The sequence below is a fragment of the Tamandua tetradactyla genome, chromosome 26 (genome assembly GCF_023851605.1).
Source record: "Tamandua tetradactyla isolate mTamTet1 chromosome 26, mTamTet1.pri, whole genome shotgun sequence".
In the NCBI taxonomy this organism is placed as follows: Eukaryota; Metazoa; Chordata; class Mammalia; order Pilosa; family Myrmecophagidae; genus Tamandua; species Tamandua tetradactyla.
The window spans coordinates 20316707-20329444 of NC_135352.1; the positions used below are offsets into that span (position 1 = coordinate 20316707).

At 38.8% G+C, this 12738-nt stretch overlaps 1 long non-coding RNA gene across 1 annotated transcript in view; it reads left to right on the forward strand.

Annotated features, from left to right (window-relative positions):
• LOC143669742 (uncharacterized) overlaps positions 1-12738 on the forward strand; it is a 266208-nt gene that overhangs the window by 218537 nt on the left and 34933 nt on the right. The gene's annotated exons all lie outside the window — the stretch shown is intronic.

Consider the following 12738-nt stretch of genomic DNA (forward strand, 5'->3'; position numbering starts at 1 on the left):
TTCAATATTGTTATGTTCACAATATTGTGCTACTATCGCTCATTACCAAAACTTCCATTATCCCAAATAAAAACTGTACATATTAAGCCATATGTCCCTATTCCCTACCCACTCCCCATCCTCTGGTAAGCTATATTCTCGATTCTTTAATTTTTTTCTGATTTTAATATTTTTATTGTAAAAACAACACACAAACATACATTCTTGATACAAATATTCCATACATGGTGTATGATCAATGACTCACAATATCATCACATAGTTGTGTATTCATCACCATGATCATTTTTTTGAACATTTGCATCACTCTAGCAAAAGAAATAAAAAAGAACAAAAGAAAAAATTCATACATACCATAACACTTACCCTTCCTCTCATTGACCACTAGTATTTCAACCTTTTTTTTCAATTTATTTTAACCTTTGTTCCCCCTATTATTTATTTTTTTGTTTATATGTTTTACTCATCTGTCCATATCCTAGATAAAAGGAGCATCAGACACAAGGTTTTCACAATCATACAGTCCCACTGTAAAACCTATATCATTTATACAATCATCTTCAAGAAACATGGCTACTGGAACACAGCTCTACAGTTTTATATTCTTGATTCTGACTCTATGAGTTTGCTTATTTCAATTATTTCATATCAGTGAGATCACATAATATTTCTCCTTTTGTGCCTGACTTATTTCACTCAACCTGAGGTCTTCAGGGTTCATCGTTGTCGTATATATCAGAAACTTTATTCCTTTCTACACCTGGATAATATTCCATTGTGTGTATATATACTACATTTTGTTTATCCATTCATCGGTTGATGAACACTTGGGTTGCTTTCACCTTTTGCAGTTGTCAATAATGCCATCATGAATATCAGTGTGAAAATATATGTTCGAGTTCCTGCTTTCAATTCTTTTGGAATTGCCAGGTCATATGGTAGTTCTATACTTAACTGCCTTCCAAAGTGGCAACATGATTTTATATTCCTACCAGCAATAAATGAGTGTTCCTCTTTCTCCACATCCTCTCCAACACTTGTAATTTTCCATTTTTTAAAAAATTATCAGAAAACTTTTGGGTTTACAGAGCAATCACCCATAAAATACAGGATCCCCATACACCTCCCCACCACCAATACTTGCGTTGGTGAGAAAAATTTGTAACAGTTGATGATAGCACATTTTTTTTGGTAATTCTATCCTTTTTTTTTTTTTTTTTTAATTTTTTTATTAATCAAAAAAAAGAAAAGAAATTAACACAACATTTAGAAATCATTCCATTCTACACATGCACTCAGTAATTCTTAGTATCATCACATAGATGTATGATCATCATTTCTTAGTACATTTGCATCGATTTAGGAAAAGAACTAGCAAAACAGCAGAAAAAGATATAGAATGTTAATATAGAGAAGAGAATTAAAATAATAATACTAATAATATATATATATATAAAAAGGAAAAAGAAAAAAACAAAAACAAAAGATACAAACACACAAACAAACAAACAAAAAACCATATTTCAGGTGCAGCTTCATTCAGTGTTCCAACCTAGTTACATTACACTTAGGTATTATTGTGCTGTTCATTTTTGAGTTTTTGTATCTAGTCCTGTTGCACAGTCTGTATCCCTTCAGCTCCAATTACCCATTATCTTACCCTGTTTCTAACTCCTGCTGGTCTCTGTTACCAATGATATATTCCAAGCTGATTCTCGAATGTCGGTTCACATCAGTGGGACCATACAGTATTTGTCCTTTAGTTTTTGGCTAGACTCACTCAGCATAATGTTCTCTAGGTCCATCTATGTTATTACATGCTTCATAAGTTTAGTCTGTCTTAAAGCTGCATAATATTCCATCGTAGGTATACGCCACAGTTTGTTTAGCCACTCGTCTGTTGATGGGCATTTTGGCTGTTTCCATCTCTTTGAAGTTGTAGATAATGCTGCTATAAACACTGGTGTGCAAATGTCCATCTGTGTCTTTGCCCTTAAGTCCTTTGAGTAGATACCTAGCAGTGGTATTGCTGGGTCGTAATCCATTCTGCCATTCTATGTCTTTTGATTGGGAAATTCAGTCCATTAACTTTTAGTGTTATTACTGTTTGGATAATATTTTCCTCTACCATTTTGGCTTTTGTATTATATATATCATATCTGATTTTCCTTCTTTCTACACTTTACTCCATACCTCTCTCTTCTGTCTTTTCGTATCTGACTCTAGTGCTCCCTTTAGTATTTCTTGCAGAGCTGGTCTCTTGGTCACAAATTCTCTCAGTGACTTTTTGTCTATAAATGTTTTAATTTCTCCTTCATTTTTGAAGGACAATTTTGCTGGATATAGGAGTCTTGGTTGGCAGTTTTTCTCTTTTAGTGATTTAAATATATCATCCCACTGTCTTCTAGCTTCCATGGTTTCTGCTGAGAAATCTACACATAGTCTTATTGGGTTTCCCTTGTATGTGACGGATTGTTTTTCTCTTGCTGCTTTCAAGATCCTCTCTTTCTCTTTGACCTCTGACATTCTAACTAGTAAATGTCTTGGAGAACGCCTATTTGGGTCTATTCTCTTTGGGGTGCGCTGCACTTCTTGGATCTGTATATTTAGGTCTTTCATAAGAGTTGGGAAATTTTCAGTGATAATTTCTTCCATTAGTTTTTCTCCTCCTTTTCCCTTCTCTTCTCCTTCTGGGACACCCACAACACGTATATTTGTGCGCTTCATATTGTCATTCAGTTCCCTGATTCCCTGCTCAAGTTTTTCCATTCTTTTCCCTATAGTTTCTGTTTCTTTTTGGAATTCAGTTGTTCCATCCTCCAGTTCACTAATTGTAGCTTCTGTCTCTTTAGATCTACCATTGTAGGTATCCATTGTTTTTTCCATTTTTTCTTCTTTGTCCTTCACTCCCACAAGTTCTGTGATTTGTTTTTTCAGATTTTCTATTTCTTCTTTTTGTTCAACCCATATCTTCTTCATGTCTTCCCTCAATTTATTGATTTGGTTTTTGAAGAGTTTTTCCATTTCTGTTCGTATATTCAGCATTAGTTGTCTCAGCTCCTGTATCTCATTTGAACTATTGGTTTGTTCCTTTGCCTGGGCCATATCTTCAATTTTCCGAGCGTCATCCATTATTTTCTGCTGGTGTCTGGGCATTTGATCAGATCTCCCTGGGTGTGGGACCCAGCTGGTTGAAAGGTTTTTCTGTGGAATCTCTGGGCTCTGTTTTTCTTTTCCTGCCCAGTAGGTGGCGCTCGTGGCGGTCGTTTGTCTGCGGGGCAGTCGGCCCGGGAAACCACGCGTGAAGGCGGGGATCGCTGGCCGTGGCTTGGGGGAGTGCCGGTCCAAATTGCCCAGCTGGCCCGAGACGCCAAGCGTGACGGGAGGGCCCCGCTATCCAATGTTCCCAGTCAGACCGGGGAGCCACGTGCGTGGAGGGGACCCCAGACGCCAGCCACCCCAGCCGGGAAAACGTGCACCCCTTGGGTATCTCACAGCAGTGGATTCTCCCTGCCCGTTCAGCCGTTCCAGAATGGGGTACGCTGTCTTTTTTGGTCTCTGTCGTGACTCCGGGAGCTGTTTTGTATTGTTTCTGTTTCTTTAGTTGCTTTTCTGGAGGAGGAACTAAGACCCGCGCGTCTTACTAAGCCGCCATCTTCTCCGGAAGTAGCCTCTATCTTTTTTTTAAAAAAAATTTATTAATTAAAAAAATTACAAGAAAGAAACACAAACATTCTTAATATATGCTCATTCCATTCTACCTATATAAGCAGTAATTCACAATATCATCACATAGTTGCATATTCATCATCGTGATCATTTCTTAGAACATTTGCATCAATTCAGAAAAAGAAATAAAAAGACAACAGAAAAATAAAACAAAAATAGAAAAAAAATAAATTTTACATACCATACCCCTTACCCCTCCCTTTCATTGATCACTAGCATTTGAAACTAAATCTGTTTTAACATTTGTTCCCCCTATTATTATTTATTTTTATTTTGTTGGATATTAGTATAGCTACTCCTGCTCTTTTCTGACTGTTGTTTATGTGAAATATCTTTTCCCAACCTTTCACTTTCAACCTATGTTTATCCTTGGGTCTAACATGCATTTCCTGTAGACAACATATAAATAGGTTCTGTCTTTTAATCCATTCTGCCAGTCTATGTCTTTTGATTGGGGAGTTTAATCCATTAACATTTAGCATTATTACCGTAAGGGCAGTACTTCTTTCTACCATTTTGCTTTTGGATTTTATTTGCCATATCTAATTTTCTTCTTTTTACCTTTACTGATAGTCTTCATTTCTACACTCTTCCCTACATCTCTCTCTCCTGTCTTTTCATCACTGTCTCTAGTGTTCCCTTTAATATTTCTTACAGAGCCAGTCTCTTGGTCACAAGTTCTCTCAGTGATTTTTTTTGTCTGAAAATGTTTTAATTTCCCCCTCATTTTTGAAGGTCAATTTTGCTGGATATAAAATTCTTGGTTGGCAGTGTTTCTCTTTAAGTATCTTAAATATATCATATCACTGTCTTCTTGCTCGATGGTTTCTGCTCAAAAATTTATGCATAGACTTATTGGGCTTCCCTTGTATATGATGGATTTCTTTTCTCAGGCTGCTTTCAAAATTCTCTCTTTCTCTTTGACATTTGATATTCTGAATAGTAAGTGTCTTGTAATATGTCTATTTGGATCTATTCTGTTTGGGGTATGCTGCACTTCTTGGATCTGTAATTTTAATTCTTTCATAAGAGTTGGGAGATTTTCAGTGATAGTTTCCTCTATTAGTTTTTCTCCTCTTTTTCCCTGCTCTTCTCCTTGTGGGACACCTACAACATGTATAATCATGCACTTCATGTTGTCATTCACTTCCCTGAGTCCCTGCTCATATTTTTCCATTCTTTTCCCTACATTTTCTTGTGGTTATTGGATTTCAGATGTCCCATCCTCCAGTTCACTAATTCTATCTTCTGCCTCTTCAAATCTAACATTATAGGTTTCCATTGTTTTTTTCCCCCTCTCTTCTACTGTGCCTTTTGTTCCCATAAGTTCTGTGATTTGTTTTTTCAGACTTTTGATTTCTTTTTGCTTGTCCTTTGCCTTCCTTTTATCCTCCCTCAATTCATTGATTTGATTTTTGATGAGGTTTTCCATGTCTGTTCGAACCTTCCGAATTAATTGTTTCAACTCCTGTATCTCATTTGAATTTTTGGATTGTTCCTTTGACTGGGCCATGTCTTCAATTTTCCTAGTTTGATTCATTATTTTTTGCAGACATCTAGGCTTTTAATTTCCTTAGTTAGTTTGTTCTGGAGATTGTTTTCTTTTTTTTTTACCTGGAAATTTCTTGGTGGATGACTTAGTTGTCTATCTGTTCTTTGACATTCAGTTCAGCTTATTTTAGACCTATAGCTTATGTTTATTTTGTTTAAAAGATCAGAATTTTTATTTCTTGTTGTCTTGTTTCTTGTCCTGCCTGTATGGTGCCTTTTTTTTTTTTCACCTTTAGGAGGGTCTACTTAGGTATTATAGACCCAAGTCAGATTTTCCCAGACCAAACTGACCTCCTGTCAGGAGGAAAGAGTCACCTGCATCAATTTTCCCTAAGAGTGAGACCCAGCAGATTGAAAGACTTTCCTATGAAGCCTCTAGACCTTTGTTTTTCCTGTCCTGCCCAGTATATGGTGCTTGTCTGCCTGTGGGTCCCACCAGCATAAGGTGATGTGGTACCTTTAACTTCAGTAGACTCTCCCTGCTGGGGATGTGGTTGAGACAGAGGAGAGGCTGTAGGCTAGCTTTAATGGCTTCACTTTTCCAGACCCTGGGGTTTGAATTCCTTGAGAGAGGGATTCTACCTGAACTGAGCCCCACTCCTCTCCTGGGGAAGGCACAGTGTCCAGACAAGCTCTCAGACAAGCCCCCTTGCCTGGGGCAGTTGGAGCATGAGAAGCTTTGCAGTTGTATCCAAAGAGCAATCAAGCTGTAGAAACAGTAACAAAAAAGAAAAGAAAAAATATTCCTTTTCAGAGCCAGACCCCCATTCCTGGGTTTGTCAACCAAGAGCTTAAGTTGGATGTTGCTCTGTGTGTATCCAGGTCCTATGTGTCCCCTCCTTTCCTTCAGGACCCAGGCCCTTTCAAGTATTTTATGCTGTCTGATCCAACAAAAACCTTTTCTTTGTTTTGTTTTGCTTTATTTCTTTTTCCATCAGCCCTGCCTGCTCTGTGTAGGGGCAAAAAAAAACAAAAACAAAAACAAAAACAAAACACAGCAACCTCAGCTTTTACACAAGGTTCATTTGAGCTGGGAGCCTATTTTTAGTATCAGAATTTGTTAATTAATTGTACAAATTGGAGCTTCATTGGGCTCAGCCCCTTGCTGCTAGTAAGACTCTTTCCTTTCCTCTCTTGGAACCAGGCTGTGGGGGAGGGTTGCGGCACTGTGGCTTGGGGGACTCACGTTTCTAGGTTGGATCACAGAGGGTCCAGCTTGTCCAGACTAGTGTACACTGTGTGTCTGCTCACGCATGTGGCCCTAGCAGTTGTTCTGTACTGTACCTGGCTATTTACTAGCTGCTCTGGAAAATGAACTAAATCCCACACCTAAGTCACAACTTGGCCCAGCCTTTCACTTTCATTCTATTTGTATCCTTGCATCTAAGAGGAGTCTCTTGTAAAAATAGCATACAGCTGGATTTTATTTCTTAATCCATTCTGCTAATCTGTATCTTTTAATTGGTAATTTTAGTCTGTTGGCATTCAGCGTTATTACTGAAAATGCATTTCTTGAGTCCACTATGTTATCTTTTTTATTTGTCAGATCTATATATTCTTTTCCCTTTTTCTTTTTGTATTCTTTAAATCACCCCTAGTGGTACTCTTCAATTCTGTGCGTTCCTTCAGGCCTCCCCATGCTGCCCTTTTTTTCAGCTGGCAGAACTCCTTTTAATATTTCTTGTAGGGCCAGTCTCTTGTTGACAGATTCTTTCAGGACTTCTTTGTCTATGAAAACTTTAATCTCTCCCTCAATTTTTTTCCCCTCAATTTTGAATAGTGATTTGGCTGGGTACAGAATTCTTGGCTGGAAGTCTTTCTCTTTCAGAATCTTGAATATATCATACCACTGCCTTCTCACCTCCAGGGTGCTAGTTGAGTAGTCTGAACTCAGTCTTACTTGGTTTCCTTTGTATGTAGTAGATTGTCTTTCTCTTGGTGCTTTCAGGATTTTTTGCTTCTCTTCAACATTTGACAGACTGATTAGTATGTACCTTGGGGAAGGCCTATTTGGATTTATTCTGTTTGAAGTTCTTTGGGTTTCTTTGGCTTGCATATTTATTTCTTTTATGAGAGTTGGGAAGTTTTCCCCCATTATATCCTGAACTATTCTTCATAGCCCCTTACTTCTCTCTTCTCCTTCTGGGACACCAATGATTCTTATATTTGTGTACTTTGTTTTGTCTATCATTTCCCTGACTTTTCATTCAGTTTTTTTCCATCTTTTTGCCACTTGCTGTTTTGAGTCTTTGAAGTCAATTATCCTGTCCTCTATATCACTTATTCTTTCTTCTGTCTCTTCATATCTGTTGTTGTGTGCCTCTAGTGTGCTTTTTATTTGGTCAACAGAGTCTTTAATCTCTATGATTTCCACTATTTTTCTATTTATTCTTTCAATTCCTCTTTGTGCTCTTCTACTTCTTGACCTCCTTTATGTCATTTGCAATTCCATTTATTTTATTAAGTAGAGTTGTATAAACATCTTTGATTAGTTGTTCCAATGCCTTTGTCTCCGCTGGTGTTTTAATTTGGTCATTAGGCAGGGCTACCTCTCTGCATTGTGATATGCTTAGTGATCTTCTGCTGTCCTTATGGCATGTAAATATATTGATTGATTTACTTTGGGAATTGATTTCTTTCAGTTGTCTAAGGCCTTGTGTTTGCAGGATGGTTGTACAGCAGGGAGCAGGGCATGGGGTGGGGCACTCACTGTGGTGATTTGTTTCAGGACAGGTATAGGTACAGGTTGGAGATGTTATGTTGATGCTTATGAACATGGGCACCCAGCAGCCAGGGAGGATGTAACTGTCTGTGGGGGTACACTGGTCTGTGGGGTGTAACCCTGGTGTACGCTGGTCTAAGGCACGGGGCCCTTTGTGCACATGCATAGAGCTGTGGCAGTAGGTCAGTGTTACCCCTTCGTGGACTGGAGGCAGATGTGACCCGTCTGTGCAGGTCAGCACTTTCTCAGAGCTGGGAAGTGTGGCTGAGGACCATGAACATGCGTAGTTCTAGGACTGCTGTAAACTGAGGTTCCCAGAGCTGAATGACATGATTGGGGATCCATGCACATGCATGGGCCTGGAGTGCCCATGTAAATGGATGTGCAGAGCTTAGACAGGGCAGCCTGAGGCTGTGCAACACTTTGGGAGGGTGGGGCAGGGGTAGCCTGGGTATGAAGGTCGGTGCCTGCAGCCTTTATGCGCTGGCAACAGCCTGCAGGGAATAGAGAGGGGAAGGTAGTGCTCGGGAGGCAAGCAGGAGAGGTGGGTTGGGTTGCACTTGGGATGGGGGGGGTGGGGCAGGTATGTGCACTGGGGGCTGGTGGAGTGGGGGTGCTGGGAGTGGGTGAATGGGAGCAGGTGATGGAGTTCAGGTGTGAGGGGTGTGGGGGTGAGTTGCTGGTCACAGGGCTGCGCTGATGAGGGTAGCATGTCTAGGGAATACGGCCTGTCTTACTTCCTAGTCCTGGGCTCCTGTTCCTGCACTCCTGCAGGCTCCGTGCCTCCATGCCAGGCTCCAGCTTTCTACCTCTTAGTTCTTCAGCATCTGCAACCAGGGCTGCTGTATCTGGTGCAGAAGGCTCTCCCAGGTCAGCCGCACACCCGAATCACCATCTCAGTCACCCTCCTGCCCCTTCTCTCACTTTTCCATCTCCTCATCTCTTTTTTGCCAATAGTTAAAAATTTCATTTTTGGAAACTTGCATATATGTTTAAAAAATTTATATTTCTCACACATTTCCATTCCAATTAATAAATTTATGATCTTAAAAATATTTACGTGCATCCCTAAATTATTTTTTGTCTCAAGTTCACATTGTAATAGAGCACATCCTTTTTCTGGGGGGGGGGGGGTGTTTCACATATGCTTGTTTTTAGTATTAATTAAAAAAATTAACAACAAACAAACAAAACATTAAGGTACATATATAATCAGTAATTCTTAATATCATCACATAGTTGCATATTCATCATTTTTAGAACATTTGCGTTGATTTAGAAAAAAAGAAATAAAAACACAACAGTAAAAGAAATAAAACGATAACAGGAAAAAAAAGATCATACATACCATATCCCTTACCCCTCGCTTTTATTTATCACTAGCATTTCAAACTTTTTTTTATTTTAACATTTGTTCCCCCTATTATTTATTTTTATTCCATATGTTCTACTCTTCTGTTGATATGGTAGATAAAAGGAGCATCAGACACAAGGTTTTCACATTCACAGAGTCTCATTGTGAAAGCTATATCATTGTTCAATCATCATCAAGAAACATGGCTACTGGAACACAGCTCTACATTTTCAGGCAGTTCCCACCAGCCTCTCCACTACATCTTGAACAACAAGGTGATGTCTACTTAATGCATAAGAATAACCTCCAGGATAACCTCTGGACTCTGTTTGGAATCTCTCAGCCATTGACACTTAGTCTCATTTCACTCTTCCCCCTTTTGGTCGAGAAGGTTCTCTCAATCCCTTGATGCTAATTCTCAGCTCATTCTAGGGTTTTTCTCAATCCCTTGATGCTGAGTCTCAGCTTATTTCAGGATCTCTGTCCCATGTTGCCAGGAAGGTCAACACCCCTGGGAGTCATGTCCCATGCAGCGAGGGGGAGGGTGGTGAGACTGCTCGTCGTGTTGGCTGGAGAGAGAGAGAGGCCACATCTGAGCAATAAAAGAGGCTCTCTTCGGGGTGACTCTTAGGCCTAAATTTTAAGTAGATTTGACCTATCCTTCGTGGGGTTAAGTTTCATATGAACAAACCCCAAGACTGGGGGCTCAGCTTATAGCTTTGGTTGTCCACACTGCTTGTGAGAATATCAAGAATTCAACTTGGGGAAGTTGAATTTCTCCCCACATAGAACACATCCTTTTAACTTGAGCATATTCTGATGGCCTTAACTGATGATGGTTCTTTCCTAGTTGTACCTTAGGGCACCTCTAACTGTTCACCTATGGGAAAACTTCCTTTGATATTGTGAACTTCAAATTCAGCAGCTTCGACAACTTTCAGTTTCCTTTTCTTTACAAAGAAATATAGCAATGCCCATTATATAGATTATTCCCAAAATTGAATAACATAAAAAAATGAAGCCTGAATAAATGTTTGAAATGTCAATATTATGCATATTATTTCTATAATTCAGTTGAAAGAAGAATGAAAGTCCACATATACTAAATAGTTGATGTACATTTGAGCTATCTTTATATACTGTGTGTTTATAAATTCTACCTGAGGTCATTCACTTAAAGTGACCTTGAGTTTGAATTTTTCTGTGACCCATTTAGAATGATTGAATAAGTTGGGTAAAGCACAACTTCAGTCTACTTCTTTATTCTTCATGTACTTTTTTTTTTTTTTTTTAACATGTCAGTGCTGTGTTTACTACTGGATTGAAGGAAACCAATCTATGGGAGAAAACTCCTGAAATAAGTATTTTATTTTAAAAATACAATGCATTTTAAAATAGTAAGATATCCTATTTGGGCCCAGTATAAACAATCAGAGTAGCAAGATGGTAAAATAGGCATCTTGAAACACCTGTGACCCACCTGAAACACCACAACACAAGCACAAACTGTCAGAACCAGCTCTGTAAAACTCTCAGAACTCCAAGACAGAAAGTTTCTGTTTCATCAGTCCCGGAACTCACTTGGGGCACATAGGCATTGGTACTCCTGATGTAAGTCCGCCCCCATCTGATTTCTGAGAGAAAACACGGGCTGCAAGTGGAGGTGGTTTTCCTTGTCTGATAAAGTTAAACAATAAGGTTTTCACAAGTTTCCTGGTGTATGGAAGACATCAACCCTGCATCCTATACTTTTGTCTGATGCTCTGTCACAAAACTTCCTTACGGGAAAGGAAAACAACCATTGTTGATATAGCTTCTACTGATATTTCGTTTGTAAAATGTTAAGAGTGGAATATCAGTGATTAATTGTATCAGAGAGCCGAGCAAGTCTTCCAAGAGATCTGCTGAGTCAGAACTATAACTGCCAGGAGATTTTTCTTCATAAGTTGCACTTCCTTCTCTGACATCTCACAGATGAACACTTTCAGCAAGCAGCAAATCATAAACAAAGCATTTTTGCCTGTGAAATGAAGATGTGGTTTTCACACCATGCTGAAAGTTTTCGTTCCTAGGTTCTGGAAAGGAAGACCTTAGTTAGTGTACCAAGGTTTCCTGTTTGAGCATTGTTTTCAACTGAAGACCTGCGGACTGAAATGGCTGCCTCCTCCAAGAGCTTCTACTCAGAACTTCTAGTTGGTACAGGGAAAGGAAACGACAGAAGATTCCAGGATGGGTCATTCTCAGAGACAGATTCTGTACCTGATAACTTTTTAAAGTACTCATTTTTAAGGACGATCAATGATTCTGCTGTTGTTCGCTCCCATCTTCTAATTTAGTTAGATAACCTGTCCTTCAACCTTCGTTTCTTCAAGGCAACCCATGTCAGACAGCGGGGAGGTCCGCTTCCAGTTCTGGCGACCTAAGAGGGGGTGGCAGGAGAGGTTCAAGAGAAGCCACTATCTGTGGCCTGGAATGGAGCCCAGCGGCTCAGGACTCCGTGTTTGCACGTCTGCGCAGCTCCGGCTGGGTCTCGGCTAAGGATAGAACTCCAGGAGCAGGGAGGGTCTTCATGTATTTTTGAAATAGCTAAGGAGTTGCCATTTACTGTGTTTTATTATTAGAGATTTTTTTTGTAAGTAGTTACTCAACTTTTGGCTTAGAGAAAACAAGGACAAAATGCTCTCAAAATAGTATGCTAGAACTCAAAGTTAATAGTTTTACTTATGTGTTTTTATTATAGACTTTTTAAAATTGGTTTTCCATCTGAGCCTTACAGATTACTTATATCTCTTTAATCAAGTTTTCCTTCTCGAGACATAATGTTTAGATAAATATGATCACAGAAAAGAAAAACACACTAAATTATTCTCTATTTGTCTACATTTCATATTACTGTGTATAAATTTCTTATATAAATGTTAATAGCAGAATTTAAATTCTCCTTAATCTCTCTCTCAAATAGGGTCTTTAAGAATCTTTTGAATCTTAGCTGCATTTAGTGATAAAACAAGTTTGAATCTGCTTATAAATTGCTTGCCGAAGACACATGTATTATTCTGTATAATGAACTTGGCAAATATTAGGGGAGAGGGGGAGAAAAAGATTCCATTTTCCTGGCTTCTAACACCATAAATTAGTTTTACTTGTTTTTGAACATCTTAGAAATGGAATCCTATGCTTTTGTGCCTATTTTCTTTTCTTTTTTTTAAAATTCCAAATACATTTTAACAAGTAGCTATAGAACAGATTTTAAAGTTTAATATGGGTTACAGTTCTGCAATATTTCATTGTTGTTTTTTTCCTAGCTGCTCCAGGATTCTGAAGACTAACAGAAATATCACTATAATGATTCAGCAGTCATACCCATTTGTTAAATCCTATC